Here is an 18683-nt window from a genome sequence, read left to right as displayed (position 1 = left end):
AGATCTTTACAATATCGCCTTCACTGAATTTATAAATTAAAAAACTCAGGCTTGTGTTTAATTAAATAAATATATTTGACAAAGTAAATATTCAATCTAATTAAAATTAGACCTTTTGTCTCGCTCTCTATATGGTTATTGCTTGTGTAACAGGCATGTAAAACAGAGTGCGAGATGAAAAGTCTCAAATTTCATATTATATCAAGCTCAGAATTTAGGTCAATGTTCCATGATATCTATTAAACAGTCTTCTCAAGATATAAGTATTTCACAGAATCATTGTAATTTGAGAGATAAGATTATCTTTTATACATATTGATTCATTTTAGGTAAGCTTTACATGCATATCACATCTACATAGTATGTAAATAATTTTTACTGCATGTGCCTCAGATCTCTCTCTGTCTCTCTCTCTCTCTCTCTTTTAATCTTGGCGAAGACTCATGAAACTGTCAGAGGGCATCTTAATTTTATGACAAAAATATCTCGATCTTGTAAAAGAAATCCAAAGTGCATTGAATTTTAAAATGAGCATGTATTATTAATCCCTCATTTTTATGCGCATTATACATAGTATTGTTTTTAAAACATGTAATTCGTAAGAAAAAAAAACCCTCGCTAAATTTATTCGCAATAAACCCCAGTAGAATTGACAAAACATGGTATACACGTAGCAGAAGCTTATACTTTGACACTGTTTGGATTGGTAATATTCCTTTGTAGTTTATGAATTGAAATATTGCTGTCGCACTTCAAGTAAAACAAACTCTCTCGCTCACTCCTGCTCTCGCTCTCTCTCAATCTGATATGTCTATACCCAAGAAATTATTTTAATGTTATGATATTATGACTTGATATGCACATTTTTGTTTTTGTACTGGCTAAATGTTAATGTCATATATTTGGATATGTCATACTTATAACACTGCATGGTCAGTGTATTTTTTCCAAAAATATTATGTATATGTTAATGTAAACACAGCTATTACAAGTACATGTATGTTAACACAGCTAATTTTTTTTTTTTTTATTTCAGCTTAAAGCAGACTCTTGTTACCACATGGCTTTTACCTGTTGATTCTTGTGGTTTCAGCTCTTGAGGTTAACCTGTCACCTCTACCCACATGCATATTCCTTGTGTTCTACAGACTATCTACTGGTAATTCAAATTAAATTGGATAATGCATGAACAATAATGGAACTTTAAGAAAGCATCATGTCCTATTGTGGTTTGTTCATGTTTGATAAGGAATTATGAAAAACAAAATTAAGGCTGTTTAAAGAAATATAATTGTTGTGAAAATTTGTTTTTCAATAAAAGTATGCAATTATGTTTCCTTCATTTTTTATTTTATAAAGATATTTAGATGTGTTTACATAGTTGAAAAATCACCCAAACTCTTTCCAATTTTCTCCATAAGATTACATGTAGGATATGTAAATGTACATTTGACTTTTGAATAACACCAGCAATGATAATTACTTTTGAAATGAGCAAGAAACAATCTATTTTCATCCTTTTAAGGTATATATGCATAAAAAAGTAGAAAAAAACATGTCAAATTTGAACATTTTTAATGGAATTCTCCTCCGCCTCCAGCTACCCGGGTGTGTTTGAATTTAATTTTATTTAAGGCAGATGTTGAACTTGTTGATCTTACTGTTTTATCATGGTTAAAAAGAGACTAGAAACCAGAATAGATTAGATATTTAATAAATATGATTGTTAACTTACTTTTTTTCATCGAAAAAAGAAATCACATGCAGGAATACTTGTCTATTTAATTATTAAAATGCTACAAATCATTCAAGAAACATAAAAAGATCAAATTTTAGTATCATTGATGATTGTTTTCAAATATGTGTGAGAAATGACTCATAGAAATTGCCACAAGTTTCAGAAAATTAGGTAAAAGATTTCAAACCATGACTTTTTATGAAAATCAAAAGATAGGGGGTGGGTATACATGTAAGGGCATTTCTAAGTTATGTGATGCTTTTATCAAGATTATATCATGTAGATGTATGTTGTATTGAATAAGGTTTCTTATTAAAGGTGGTTGAACAACAATTGACCTCTAAAAGGTCAGGTAAAGATGTTTTACTAAGGAGAACCCTGTAAATCTGTGTTGAGTAAAAGAAATTGGAAATGGTGGGTTCACTTAAATGGCCATATGTTTATTAAACCTCAATGGAATTGTCAATATGTGGTATACTTTTTTCTCAGAATTGCATTAGCTTTCTTATTCTAAGACAAAGACATCTGTTCATAAAATGTACTAAGTTAAAGGTAGCAAGGGACCATTCGGATAAAGTACCCGTTAATATTTTTGTAAAATTAAGGTACATCACTACACCTAGACTTATACTTTTTAAGACACTACTTCACAAGATGGCGATTTAAATGTTTTTTTGAACTCTTAATATCGTTTGATTGGGTTGTATACCGTCATAGCTTAATGGTTAAAGTATTGGGTTTCTAAAGCGTTTGAGTTTTAGTCCGCCTGGAGCTTTTGTTACTGTTTATTGAATTAAATTTTTGAAAATGTAATTGTTCATCCAAATTTGCATATTTTTTGCCTATTTGACTTAAACACTTCTTATCAATTATGATATCTATCATAATCAAGTAATTTTCTGCTGATTTGAGAAAATATTTCAAGGTGTTTTGAGCCACCTTAAGTGATGCTGCACAATTGAAGGCTTATGAGTGTTGCTAAGATTCATAAAATGAATTTTAATGATCATCATTAGAGGGATCTCCCTTGTTGGAATTGGTATGCAATATGAAAACCCCTAATGTTTAATACGTACATGCGAATTGAATGGTGAAACTTGCGGCTAAGACTGTTGTGTTGACTTTACACTGTGAAATTGCAGGTTACAAATGGGAGGTTATATAACTCGAAATTTATGTGGATGGGACATTATATACCTATTCACTGGGTATGAGGATGATAGCAAGTTTATTGTCCTCCAAGACAGCCACTATTTCATGGGGCGAAGCCAAGTGAAATAGTTGCTGTTGAGGGGGACAATAAACTGTCTGTCATCCTCACACAACACAACAGTCTTAGTCTGTCTTTCTGTCAGTAAATAGCTATAGATATCTTAATTATTATCCTGAAGAAAACTTTATTTGTTGGCGATGCAGAATTTCTTGATGATAAACAAATTAGAATTATCCGACTTTGAATTTAATGCTGTGATCGGATTATACCAGAGGTGTTCCGAGTTTAAAAAAGGGAAATTGTATGCTGCTGGTGAATACTTTCGTTGACTATTCACCATGGACAGATAGCATAGAAACTATTTCACAGTTAGATGGAATAGCATGTTTATTCATTGTAATTTTACATAGGAAATATTCACAGAAATATAATAAACTTTACATTGCTAAGTTTCTGACATTTGATGGTGCAACAAGCAGAGTTTGGAAGGTCAAAGGTGACATCTTTTGTATCTGACTCCTTTTCGGCTTTATAACTCAAAAAGTTTATAACCGATTGAGATGAAACTTTGAGAGATTATGTGCAACTATTATGCCTCTAAGATCCTAAAGTTTCTTTGAAAACGACCTTTCCGTTTTTACGTTACGTCATTTAAACAAAAAATTTTAGAAAGTCATTTTGTCCGCAGCGTTTCTAAAAACGCTTTTAGATAGAGGCTTGAAATTTTCACTGGTTATGATTTGGTCAATTTACCTCTGTAATAAGGCTCGAAATGAAAATCTGTCACTTCCGGTCGAAACCGGAAGTGAAACAAATTTTTCGAAAAAATGAATTTTCTGATCAAATAAAAAATGAAAATGTGTTTTCTAGAGCTTATCAAGCTGAATCTAACACTGAAAGCCGTTTCAAAATCGGACGATGCATTACAGAGATATCGGGGTTTAAAAATTGATTTTTCCGGAAATTTTTATTCCGCGTCCTTGGTTTAAAAAATAGCGTAATGTTAAAAGTAAAATTAACTCGTACCAAAAATAATTGTTAAGTCGTACTTGAACAATTCGGATTTTTTTTGTTAAGTCGTTCTTGAAATCGGAAAGGTGTTTGTTAAGTCGTACTTAAAATCATTCGGATTTCGTTAAGTCGTACCAGGAATAATTCGATTTTTTCATCTTTTTATTTTAGTTACTCTTGTTAATGGTTTAAGAGCTCTGCTTCTTGCAGAAACTTCCAGCTTTACTTCCGACATTAACGGAAGACCCACTCGTTGCTTTGCAACGAGCTTTGCTCTAGTTATTATTATTATACTTTTTCTTTTTTTTCTGACTCCTTTTTTGCTTCATAACTCAAAAATTTTTCAACCGATTTCAATGAAATTTCCAGAGATTTTAGCAAGATATCGTCCCTCAAAGATGTTAAAGTTTTAAAGACAACGTCACTTCCGTTTTGACGTTACGTCATTTTTAAAATTTTAAAAATGTCATTTTGTCCGGGACTTTTCTAAAAAATGCTTTAAGATAGAGGCTTGAAATTTTCAATGGTTATGATTTGGTCGATTTACCTCTGTAATGAGGCTATATAATTAATATTCGTCACTTCTGTTCGAAACTGGAAACGAATCAAATTTTTCGAAAAATTGAATTTTTTGATCAAACAAAAAACGTATACGTAGTTTGTAGAGCTTTTTATGCTGAATCTAATGCTGAAAACCGTTTGAAATTTAGAGGATGCATTAAAGAGATATCGGGGTTTAAAAACTGATTTTCCCGGAAATTTTGATGCCGCGTTCTTGGTTTCAAAAATAGTGCAAAATTCACACTGAAAGTAACTTCTACTGTAACAATTCGTACTGATCATTAAACTTATAAAAAAACATAAAATTAGATGCATATTGTAGAGTTTGCAAAGCTAAATACAAAACTTAAATTCGTTTTAAAATCGGATACTGCATTGCAGAGATATCGCAGTTTAAATATTGATTTTTCCGGAAATGTTGATTCCTCGTTATTGGTTTAAAAAATAGTGCAAAATTCACACTGAAAGTAACTCCTGCTGAAAAGATTTCGTACAGGTCATAAAACCGAACTCCTTTTTTATATAGTTAATCAGAGTGTTTATTGAAACAATTTCGTTAATTCGGTCGATAATTACGTTGTTAATTTTTTATTAGTCTTAATAGTTTTAATCGAAATAAATACCGTACGATTGACCATGTCAACTTGCCATGTTTTGACTGCGAACAACAGCTGATAGCGGTGTGTCAGAAGAATGGCCTGCAAGACGGCGATAGTGGAAATTTCAGCTCAACTAACGTATGACAGATTATAAAGGTATGTTTCAATACAGGATATATCGTATTGACTTTTTCTTTTCAAAGTGTTTGTGCACTTTTCAATCTATTCCGACATTCCTCTGACTCTAACCGCCGCTTTTGACGTGCGTAACAATATAAAAGCGGGCATTTGAGTCAGAGAAATCTCGGGAAATTATCTGTCCAATGTATTTTCACGTGTATGTTTTGCACACTACTCTTTTGAATTTCTATTTATTATTATGTATATGTATGTCTTATTTTGTATTGAACAACACACCACACACTGTAAAACTGTGCAATTAAAAGGGGTGGGGGTCCAAAGGCACACAAGAGTAGAATGTTGTAATTAGAGTGCATGTTTGCATGATGATAACTTTCCCCTAAATATTTAAATATAGCAGATCTTTACCATATCACCTCCACTTAATTAATGAATTAAAGAACTCAGACAGGCTTGTGCTTAATTAAATAAATATATTTGACATGGTAAATATTCAGTCTAATTAAAATTAGAACTTTTGTCTGGCTCGCCATTATATTTGATTATCGCCTGTGAAAGAGCATGTAAAACAGAGTGCAAGATGATAAGAACTTTAAGTTCAGATTTTAGATTTATGTTCCCTGATATCTATAAAACATTTTTCTCAAGATTTCATTATTTCACAGAACCATTGTAAATTCTTTGAGATTAGTTTATCTTTTATATATATTGAATTTTATTGATTCATTTTAGGTAAACTTTACATGCAGAACACATCTACATTGTAAACAATTTTTACAGTAAGACTAATGTATGTAATAATTTTTACTACATCTGCCTCAGATCTCTCTCTATCTCTCTCTCTCTCTCTCTCTCTCTCTCTCTCTCTCTCTATTTCTCTCTCTCATGCTTTTAATCTTGTCAAAGCATCACAGAGCAACATCATTTTGTGCTTATCTCTATCTAGTAACAGAAATTAACAATGCTTTAAATTTCAAAATGAGCATGTAGTATCGTGCAATCCCTCATTTTTTCATTGTGCAACTAAAATCCAAAGCTTTGAAAAATTGTTTATGGAATTTTATACATACTTAACATAATATTGTTTTTAAAACCTGTCATTAATTAGAAAAGAGAAAAAAATCCTCGCTAAATTTATTTGCAAAAAAAAAACCCAGTATAATTCATTTAATAAAAAATGGTATAGCAGAAAATTAAACTTTGAGGCTGTTCAGATGAAATACTGTAAGTCGTTTTAATTCCACCGTGTTAAAATTTCATGATTTTTACTAAAGTATCGATTGCGATGGTTTTAATTTCACGCTGCTTAAAAATTCAATTGATCAGAATAGAAGCATTTAAATTTCATAATATTTGGTTAAAGTGTTCAAACTAATGCTTCTTAGGAAAATCAAAAAATAGGGGGATGGTATACATGTAAGGGTATTTCTAAGTGATGTGATGCTTTTGTCATGATAATATCATGTATATGTATGTAGTTTTGAATAAGGTTTCTTATTTAGGGAGGTTGAACAACAGTTGACCTCTATAAGATTAGGTAAAGATGCTTTATTTATGGAGAGCCTTATGAAACTGTGTTAAATAGAGGAAAGTGGAAATGCTGGGTTCACTTAAATGGCCGTATTTTTCTTAATCCTTAATGGAATTGGCAAAATGAGGTATACTTTTTCTCAGAATAGCATAAGCTTTGTAAGTTTAAGACAAGATGACTTTTCAGAGAATGTTAGTGTAAGTTTCAAGACTAAATGGTATTTTCAGATTTCTCATTTAACTGTAATTTTGAGTGGCTTTTGTACCAAAAGTAGTCTATTTTGGGAAAATGGATGATTTTGTTGGTTATATATGTCATTACATGATTTATTAGCTATAATATACAAGGGAAGTAACTCCCTTTTAAATGTGTAGAATGACCACCACTAGAGTAAATTGGCTTAGAAAGTAGGTATTTCCTATCCTGATGACAATTAATAGGCTTAAGTTAATTACCGAGATAAGAATTAATACTGTAAAAGAGTTTTGATCAATTGAATTATTTAAATGATAAATTTGCAGCAATTTTGCTGTCTGATTTCATGAAATAACATTAAGCAACCTGACTTATATAACTCAATTTTTTTAAAACAGCATATTTTTCTTTCAAATAAAATTCACATGTAGACAAATGCAGTTATCAAAGTATACAATATGTCAAAAAACTCAAAGTTTTTGCTCTTTCCTTTCCAAAAGTGATATTTTAGATATATTTACTGAATTCAAAAAGCCACCCCCTCTTTCCAATTGTCTCCATTACCATCACATGTTGGATATGTATATGTACATTTGACCTTGAAATAACATCTGCTATAATAATTACTCTCGAAATGATCAAGAAACAACATATTTTTACCCTTTTATTGTATATATGCATCAAAAATGTAGGAAAACATGTAAAATTTGAACATTTATCATGGAATTCTCATCCGTCCCCAGGTACCCGGTTGTGTTTGAATTTCATTTTAATAAAGAGCAGACATCACACTTGTAGGTCTTACTATTTTAGCAAAGTTAAAGGAGACTAGAAACCAGAATAAATAAGATATTCACTAAATATGATTACAAGCTTACTGTTTCATGAAAACAAGAAATCACATGTATGGCGACATGTCTTTTTGTGAAAAAAAATGTTACATTTCATCCATTTATCAAGAAAAGATCAATTTTCAATATCAGTGATGGTTGTTTTCAAATATGTGTGAGAAATGACTCAATGGAATTGCCACAAGTTTCATAATATTAGGTTAAGGTAACTCCATACTCGTAAAATTCTCTGATGAAAGTTGAAAAACCGAATTAATTTCAACTTAATAGACTTTAATTTCATCAACTGTTAGAAAAAATATACATGTCATCACACTTTTTGAGATGCCAGATAAACATAAACTAAAGCATATTTTAGCATCAGAAAACCGTATTTTTTTTGTTAAAAATAAAATTTTTCTAGGCAGAAATTTGTTTATCTTGTTTAATTTTATTGTCAACTTTATCAGAAAACTAAAACTACAAAAATCTTTTAAAATTCATTGTTGGGATAAGAAAAACTATGGCATTTAATAGACATACAACTGATAGAAAAGTAAGAAAAAGAGTTATTTCCCCTTAGCATCGATAAAATGTATAAGAAATTGGAAATTTTGCATAAAATTTAGCTGCGAAAATATCTTGAACCTACCAATACTTCTAATTACTTCTCTGTTATTATATTCGCATAAAATAAATAAAACTATCTTGCACAAATTTTAAAGAACTCAAAGTTTTACAAAAAAGTATGACATATTACAGAACACTGGATCTACTTTAAAGTGTTCAAACTAATGCTTCTTAGGAAAATCAAAAAATAGGGGGAGGGTATACATGTAAGGGTATTTCTAAGTGATGTGATGCTTTTGTCATGATAATATCATGTATATGTATGTAGTTTTGAATAAGGTTTCTTATTTAGGGAGGTTGAACAACAGTTGACCTCTATAAGATTAGGTAAAGATGCTTTATTTATGGAGAGCCCTATGAATCTGTGTTAAATAGAGGAAAGTGGAAATGCTGGGTTCATTAAAATGGCCATATTTTTCTTAATCCTTAATGGAATTGGCAAAATGAGGTATACTTTTTCTCAGAATAGCATAAGCTTTGTAAGTTTAAGACAAGATGACTCTTCAGAGAATGTTAGTGTAAGTTAAAGGTAGCAAGGGACAGTTTCGGATAAAGTACCCGTCAATATTTTTGTAAAATTGAGAGTTGCTGTACTTGAAGGCTCATGAGTGTTGCTAAAATTCATGAAATGATTTTTAATGATTATCATTAGTTAGAGTGATGTCTCTTGTTGAAATTGATATTCAATATGTAGGCCCCATATGTTAGGTACATGAGATTCAGAAGTAAAATGCGAAATCTGTGGCTATGACTGTTGTGTTGACCCAAACAAAAACTTTTCTTAAGAAATCATATCAAAATCACTTAAAAGTCATATCAAACTCACAAATTCATGATTTTGTTCTATAATTTAGATATGATCCATTAAATGAATCATACCCAAATCATAGATGACAAATAAGGAAGTATGATCCTGATGTGGTTTGTTTCTTGGTTTTGAGTCTGCTATGATTTTCTCGTGATTCTGGTATGTGCTATTATCTTAGAAGGCAACAGAGCATGCGTTTGAAATGATTCTTTAATTGCCAGATAAACTGACCACTTAGAATTAAGATTTCTGCATAACAGAAAGTTGAGTTGCAAATTTTGAATGTTCATCTTGGTGCCTAAATGTGATGTACATGTCAGGAAAATTTGTTATTGTTGGGCATCTTGCTCTATCTTGGCATATTTATAAAGTCAATTTATGGAAGTATTTTGGGAGAATATATTCTTATTCACTTGAGGTAAATAATATTTTATAAAGACTAATTTACAATACACTATCACGTGATTTATTAAGTGAAGCAAGCAACTAATGCATGGATGTACATGTATCATTAGTTCAGACCGGGATCTACAGACCTGCAGCAAGGTTTTGAAATGCATACATAATATTTTAATTTTTACAATTCATGTAATAATTGCTAGAACAGTTTGAAATAACAATATAATTATCATCTAAATTATGGAAGACTTTGATCTTGTGTTGTAATTCAGATTATATTGGCTTAACAATATAGTTCATGTGACATATATGTATACTATTTTTCATATTTGGTAATTGACAATGTATTAAAAATATTAAAAGTATATAATTGTCTGTTGCAAATTATAAATGAAGTGGTCATTTTTTCTTTAAGAAATTATTGTATAATTGTTCTTTAACAGGTCATATAAGAATCATGGTTTTGATATGAGTTGTACGTTAGTTACAACAGATCATACCAGGACCATGGTTTTGATACGAGTTGTTAGTTACAACAGATCATACCAGGACCATGGTTTTCTTGCAATTTGTTTAGTTTTACAGATCACCCGAGAATCATGATCCATTAACTCATTTGCATGTGAAATTTTCCTTTACCAAAATCATCTCAAAACCATGATTTACACACAAGCCATTGATATGATCCCGTAGGCTATTTTTTCTGTTTGGGGACTTTAGACAGTGAAAATGCAAGTTACAGACAGGAGGGTAAATAACACGAAAAGTAGGTGGATGAATATACACCAGTAAGTTTCTGACATGTGATGGTGCAACATGCACATTGTACGGAAGGTCAACCCTTTGCAGGGAATTGGCTGGGGGAGGTCTAAAAAGCTGAAAAATTAGCAAAATATGGAAGGGTCAATATCTCATAAAAACCAGTATGTAGACAATTTTACAGGTTTTGACTAGTAATTTTCTTCAGAAATTGGCCTTATAAAGAGTGAATTAAAGGTATTTGTGCTGAATGGGAACTGAGGAAATTCTAGTTACAGGGTTCCGAAGACACACGTCCCCAGGCTACAATGAAATGTATCAAAAAAACTGTCCTGTGCCATCTAATGTCATGAATCAAGATATGTCATACTAATTACACTGCATGTTCAGTGTATTTTTTTTCAGTAATACTATGCATATGTTAATGTAAACACAGCTATTATTAGTACCAGTACATGTATTAACACAGCCTATTGATTTTTTTAATTTCAGCTATTGGTGGCCACATGGTTTTTACCTGTTGATTCTTTTCAGCTCTTGAGGTTAACCTGTCACCTCTACCCACATGCATATTCCTTAATGTGTTCTACAGACTATTTACCAGTAATTCAAATTAAATCGGATAATTCATGAACAGTTACTGTAATGGAACTTTAAGAAAGCATCATGCCTTGATGTAGTTTGTGTTTGATAAGAAATTATAACAAACAAAATTATGGCTGTTTAAAGGAATTTACAATTGTTAGCTGTGAAAATTTGTTTTTCAATAAAAGTATGCAATTATGTTTCCTTTTTTTTATTTTTAGCTCACCTGAGCCAAAGGCTCAAGTGAGCTTTTCTGATCACAAATTGTCGCTGTCGTTGTTGAAAACTTTTCATATTTTCATCTTCTTCTCAAGAAGCACTGGGCAGATTTCAACCAAATTTGGCACTAAGCACCACTAGGTGAAAGGGATTCAAGTTTGTTCAAATGAAGGGCCACGCCCTCTTTATAGGGGAGATAATTGAGAATTGTTGAAAATTTGTTGGTATTTTTCAAAAACCTTCTCAAAAACTATTCGGCCTTAAATGCTTAAACTTGTGTGGAGGCATCCTCAGGTAGTGTAGATTCAAGTTTGTTCAAATCATGGTCCCCGGGATAGGGAGGGGCCACAAGAGAAGGATCAAGTTTTACATAGGAATATATAGAGAAAATCTTTTAAAATCTTCTTCTCAAAAACTATTAGGCCAGAAAAGCTCAAATTAAAGTGGAAGCATCCTCAGGTAGTGTAGATTCAAGTTTGTTCAAATCATAGTCCCAGGTGGTATGGTGGGGCCACAATGGGGGAATGGATTTTTACATAGGAATATATAGAGAAAATCTTTAAAAATCTTTTTCTCAGAAACTAATCAGCCAGGAAAGCTGAAACTTATGTGGAAGCATCCACAGGTAGTGTAGATACAAAGTTGTGAAAATCATGACACCAGGGGTAGGTTTGGGCCATAATGGGTGGGTGGGGGGGGTCAAAGTTTAACATAGGAATATATAGAGTAAATATTTAAAAATCTTCTTCTCTGAAACTAATCAGCCAGATGATTCTTTATTATTGTTAAGACTTTGGCCCCAGGACAGTTCTTTGGCCTCACAAGAAGGTTCAGAGTTTGATGTAGGTTTATATCCCATATATAAACTATTGTTAAGGATCTTTTTGAGAACTGCAATACTCAGCATGCGATATGACTATAAAATCAATATAAAATCATCCTTTTAGAAAAGGAACTAATGATCATAAACATAAGAATATTTAGGGGGGAAAATGGATTTTATTTAAACAGGATCTACATGTATTATTGTACATTGTCCAGATAGTTTGCATTGTGCTTCCATTAAGCTGATTTTATCATACCTATTGTTCCTCAGGTGAGCGATGTGGCCCATTTGCCTCTTGTTTTAGTTTTTTTTTTATTGTTTTTCAATATTAAAAATTAAACATATGTAACTTACGGTAATTTTCATGATGAGTACAAAACTAAAAGCCGTTTTTAAATCGGACGATGCATAACAGATATCGGGGTTTAAAAATGGATTTTTCGGAAATTTTGATTTTGCGTTTTTGGTTTCAAAAATAGCGTAAAGTTCAAACTCGTACCAACAAAATAATTCGATTTTTGTGAAGTACTTTGACACCTTTGGAATTATTTTTTTGTTAAGTCGTACTTAGAATCGTTATGGTTTTTGTTAATTCGTACATAGTATCATTCGTATTTTTTTATCTTTTAGTTTTAGTTGCTCTTGTTTTTTATTTAAAGACTCTGCTTCTTGCAGGAACATCAAGCTTTACTCTTTACATCACCGGAAGACCCACTCGTTGCTTTGCAACGAGCTTTGCTCTAGTTATTATTATTATTTTAAGACAAATTTCTGTCAGCGATTTTTTGAAAACTGGAAGAAATACTGATACAAGTATACATTGGTCTTAAAGCAAATATATCAATTCATGAAATGTAAGGTTTTCGTTTTCCGGTTCCGGTACTTCCGGTTTTTACAAGGAAAATTGCAAAAACTGTTTGAAACTCAATTCTTTGTTTATTCTTTAATGTAGAGCATTCAAATTTTAGAATTACCTTTATCATAAATAGTTGTACAAAATTGAAAGCGCAGACAACTTTCTATCTCTTACCGTTTTTGAGATATTTAGTCCTAAATTTTAAATAAGGGGGGATGAAAAAACAAAAAAATTTCAAATGACCATGAAAAAATTATTTGACGCCTGAATATAAATAGGATAGAAGTAATAAATATATAGTCAAAGTTTCATTGAAAAATATTGAGTACTTCCGGTTTTATGAGCCGATGAAAATTGTCTATGGGAGTTTCTATGTTAAATTGAATTCACGCGTGTAACGTTTTCTCAAACAGTTATCAAGCAAATATTTTTATATTTGGTATTTGCAATAAGGGACCTAATACACAGACCGGAAAAGGTCCTGGAAAAGAACTTCTGAAAAATAAGGGATCTGTAGGGATCAGTATTAAAAACAGCCCTTTAGCTGTATCTTTTTTATTATTCATCTAATTTTCAAAATAATTTCGGTTTATAGTTCAGAATAAAGAGTACAATTTAAAAATTATGGTCCGAGGGGCAACTTTTTGACTCCTTATAGGGGTTTTAAGGGTCTGAAAATGATAACTTTATCACAATTCAATTTCAAGAGTTATCTCTCTTTGCTCAATAAATGATTAGGATAGATATTGTGTTAATAGACGTAATTAAGATATATTCCAAGTTTCGTTGAATAGTGTTGAGTACTTCCGGTTTTATGAGCCGATGAAAATTGTCTATGGGAGTTTCTATGTTAAATTGAATTCACGCATGTAACGTTTTCTCAAACAGTTTTTAAGCGAATATTTTTATATTTTGTACTTGTAATGAGGGACTAAATGCGCAGACCTGAAAAGGTATGAGGAAAAAAAATCCGAAAAATAAGGGACCTGAAGGGGTCAGTATTAAAAACAGCCCTTTAGCTATAACTTTTTTATTACTCATCCAATTTTCAAACTCTTTTCAGATATTAGTTTAGAATAAAGAGTACAATTTAAAAATTATGGTCCAAAGGGCCACCTTTTGACTCCTTTTAGGGTTTTAAGGGCCTGAAAATAATAACTTTATCACATTTAAAAAAATTAAAATTCAAGAGTTATCTCGCTTTGCTCAATGAATGATTAGCATTAGAGCTTTTGGCATACCAAAACTCTTGAATCTTAAATGAGTACTTTCTTATATATGAATTTTTAGAAGTTTTATTTCAGGTAACAAAGGATATAGCTGGATAAAAAATTCTGAAGTTGTCTTTCTTTGGGCGTTTAATTTCTTAAATGGTAACATGTGGGTCTATGCTCATGAGACTTTCCTAATTTTTAATATACAGATTCTTAGAGAAAATATGATAAATTTGAATAAGGGGTTTTAAGGGCTGTCGAAAAGCCCTTCCTTTTTGTTGGAGACAAAAATAGGTCTAGTTATTAGGGCTTTTCGACTTTCGGTCGAAAAGACCTATTGTTATTCTGATGTTTTATTATTAGGGCTTTTCGACTTTCGGTCGAAAAGACCTATTGTTTTTGTCTTTTTAGGGCTTTTCGACTTTCGGTCGAAAAGACCTATTGTTTTTGTCTTTTTTTATTATTATTATTAGGGCTTTTCGACTTTCGGTCGAAAAGACCTATTGTTTTTGTTCTGTTTTATTAGGGCTTTTCGACTTTCGGTCGAAAAGACCTATTGTTATTCTGATGTTTTATTAGGGCTTTTCGACTTTCGGTCGAAAAGACCTATTGTTATTCTGATGTTTTATTAAGGTCTTCCGTTTCCAACGGAAGACCTTATAGTGATTGTAATGTTTCTTATTAAGGTCTTCCGTTTCCAACGGAAGACCTTATAGTGATTGTAAGGTTTTTTAAGGTCTTCCGTTACAACGGAAGACCTTCTAGTGATTGTAAGGTTTTTATTAAGGTCTTCCGTTTCCAACGGAAGACCTTATTGTTTTTGCTTTGTTTCTTTTTCCCTATTATTAAGGTCTTCCGTTTCCAACGGAAGACCTTATTGTTTTTCTTAGGTTTCTTTTTCCCTATTATTATTATTATTTTTTTTTTTCTTACCGATTTTGTGCACGCGATATCTCGGAAACGGCTCAACTGATTTACGTCAAATTTTTAGTTCTGATAGCTATTGATCTGAACCTTGTTGGAAATTTTTTTTTGTTGATGACGTCACTTCCTGTCTTGAGATATCGTGGATTTAACAGTTTTTATAGGGGTATTTTGTACCGAGAACTCCTCTTTTACCATTTAAGATATGATGTTGAACTTTTCAGGGCTGATAGACGAAAGACTGAAATAGTGTCTAATGGTCTTTAATCATCTTTATCTCAAAAAGCGCCGAAGCTCGCCCGAGCTCGAAAATGAAGATTCCAAAGGCGTCGTGATTTTTGTTGGTTTACTTTAAATATCTCTTTTCCCGAAAGTATTTTGTTAAAACATGTAGAACAAAAAAACTTAATTAAATCAAGAGCTTTTATTTGAGATCAAGAAAAAGGGGCTGGCTCTTCAAATTAGGGGCTGAGAGGGCTCTAAAGTCTTTTAATAATAACTTTAAACTGTGAAATATTTTTTAATATGTTATAGAAACAATTATGTTCATCGTAACATTAGTTATGTATACATGATAAGTGTTTGCTCCTATGTTACGTAATAAGGGATTTTCAGGGGCCAGAAGTCCAAAATTTTGATCGTCGATACCTCAAAATGGAGAAAAAATTTGAAATGCGGTATTGAACAAAAGATGCTATAAATATTGTGGTTAACGATATGGAACTATACTTTCTTTGTTATCCGGTCCCTAAAAGGAGTTATAGGGTTGGCCCCTAAAGCGATCTTTTTTCAGATATCTCGAGAACGGTTCATAATTTGTAAACGCTTATTGAACCAAATGTGTTTGAAATGAGATCCTCGATTCACATTTTGTTTGATTACAAAATATATATAAATACATCAGGGTTAAAATGATGTGCATTCAACAGTATGAACAATTTTTCTCTTGAAACGCCCTTGTACATGTAGTTTATCAGGTTTCAATGTGATGTATACGGGGATTTTGTATTGCAGCAGACGCGGGTGATAACTTTGAAAAATTGCGCGATCGAGGTATTCTGATTTTGCTCCTGTGTTTTTTTTCGATTGAAAGTTAATTATAATGTGTCAATGAAGATATCATAGAAATTTCTCTTTCATCGATCAATCGGATCTCCTTTAGATGCTTATTTATTTTATTTTTTTATCAATATGCTGAAATACTAAATGTTTGAAAATCTTGAACAACATCGGTGCATTAGAATACAATAAGAAACGTATTACTTTACATATTTCCCGGTACCTTTTACTAGTGATCAGAAGAATTTAGTTTACGAAAGATAACTCTAACGTATTGTGAAAAGAAAATCAAAGACGACAATGGGGAGTTATCTATCTTTTATTGTTAATGTAGTATCGTCATTCTCACCATGAAAATTGTGTTTAATGGTCCCTGTTTCGATTGTGATGATCGGCAGGCCATTCAAACATTTAAGAAATGAATTTAATAATGTTTCTATTGATCGACGTATCAAATGAAAAATTGACCGGAAACCTTAATTAATGCACGTAGTTATTCCTATAAACATAATTAAGAAATCAATGTAGATTGAAAAAAAAAATAATTTCATTGCAAAAATCGCGCGAAGCCGTCAGAATATTACACAATATAATATACACAAATTAGATGATTAGATTCTCTTTACGAAATTTTATCGTACAAGTTAATCAGTTGGGTTCAGCGAGGTGAATAATTAGAACAGCGGATGGTACATGAACTACGCAGTTACGAGATATTGGAACTTGCTGCAAGCAAATCAGCGTTACAACGCCTAAAGATATTTAACAGCATAAGAAGTACAAGCTATTTAAAGTGTTAAGTTATATTGATCTCTCGGACTCGGTAAACAGTGTAAGTTTAATTTTGGGAATAAAAACATTAATTTTGTATTGCAATCTGGCATCAGCTCGGCAAAGCCGCCATTGTGAAACAGTACATGTATTGACCCATTTTCAGAATTCCTTTAACGTTATCACGTGGAAGTCGTGTAGGGGTCCTAGTGAACAAAATTATATTTTGATATGTTATTTAGTTGTTGTGTGTCCTTTGTTCTTGTATTCGATACTTTAAAGGTGATTGTTACATCGAAAATCGGAATTATCTCTGGTTAAATTCAAAGTCCGACAACTCGATTTTGCTTTACTGACTATTTAGACACTGGCAATGTTATTGTTCTCCTTCACTGTCCAAGTATCTATTTTACACGCTATTGTAATTAACACAGCATTTATTATAATATAAAATGCATAGCCAGTAAAGAGGTGTAAATGTTATGATATAACTTGCACGTTATTCATATTTTTTCCCATATACACACATATTTATTGACCCTTTTGCCATAACAGTTATTAACTCTTGTACTGCTCTCTTGCAGGGGCAAATTGATATACTTGTCTGAAGTTTTAGTATGTAGAAAATTAAATGACGTAATTTAAACAATTGATGTCGCGTCATATTTCAAACTATGTCATTTTGTCCTGCAAAAGAGCAGTACCACAGTTTATACTGTGAAAGGGTCAATTCAGGTACTGGCAGTGTGCGACCATTTCTCACCGAGTACCTTTTCTCGCCAGTACATTGTGACGTCATTTTATCAACACATAAAAATTTAGATGAAAAATGACGTCACAATGTATTGGCAAGAAATGGTACTCAGCGAGAACTGGTCACACGCCAGTATTGTATTATATAAACATGTAAGTTATATCACAAAGCTAGTGATTTGGACCATTGTGAAAGTCATCTAGTCATTAGTACCATGATTATTTTGTACATGTCCATCATTTTATATACTTTGTTTAAAGAGAGTTATAATTCAACACACATATCCCCGTTGCATTCTTTATTTATAAGGTTCCATCAAAGTATAAACAATTTCCTTATTTTTTACAATATGAATATGGATTTTTTAAATACATCTTTTCAAAAGTAATTACATGTTCTAGTTAGCATGGGTTTGAAAGATATATGTAGTTGTTTAATATCATTCATTTGATATTGTTTTATATAAATGATCACAAAATAGTCATAAATAACTAAGTAAGACACTGAAAAAAAAGATACTTATATTTAATCCTGTTTCACCCCCCAAAAGGAATGGGTTGGTGGGTGGATTTTGTTTTTTATTAAAAAAAATTTTTTTGAATGGCTTGACCTGCCATTTTAGTTTTCAAGATCAATATCACAAATCTCATCATTTTATTTCAGATGGATACTTTTTTGAATAATTTAAGATGAATAATACAAATATAAAATTGACCATAATAAAATTCAATGGAAAATCAAAGTGTTTAAAATATAGATATCCAGATAATATTGATTTTAATTTAAAAGTCTATGTTGTTATATGAGTCTTCAAGAAACATTTATAAATGGTTTTCCATGAGTCCTGTGATAAGCATTGAAAACATTTTCATGACTTTGACATTATTACATGATTTGAAGCTGATTTTAATGGGAGAGGGAGAAAACATCTGAAATGTTGACATGGGAAAAAATATTTATCAATTTAAAAAGTAATTTTAGAATACCGGTATTACTGATCGATGATAAGATTAATCACTCCCGGATTGAAACACTAGTATAGTCGTAAAGTTTTAATGAT

General features: G+C 31.5%; 1 long non-coding RNA gene across 1 annotated transcript; it reads left to right on the top strand.

Moving 5' to 3' along the window:
- Positions 1-5156: 5156 nt before the first annotated feature.
- LOC136271438 (uncharacterized) lies at positions 5157-11200 on the top strand. The gene is made up of 2 exons (XR_010709332.1): positions 5157-5278; positions 10908-11200. It is a non-coding gene; the product is annotated as an uncharacterized lncRNA (long non-coding RNA).
- The last annotated feature ends 7483 nt before the right edge of the window (positions 11201-18683 follow it).

The sequence above is a fragment of the Magallana gigas genome, chromosome 9 (assembly GCF_963853765.1).
Source record: "Magallana gigas chromosome 9, xbMagGiga1.1, whole genome shotgun sequence".
Taxonomy (NCBI): Eukaryota; Metazoa; Mollusca; class Bivalvia; order Ostreida; family Ostreidae; genus Magallana; species Magallana gigas.
Note: the sequence above shows the minus strand (reverse complement) of the source record. Positions and strands in the feature narration are given on the sequence as shown.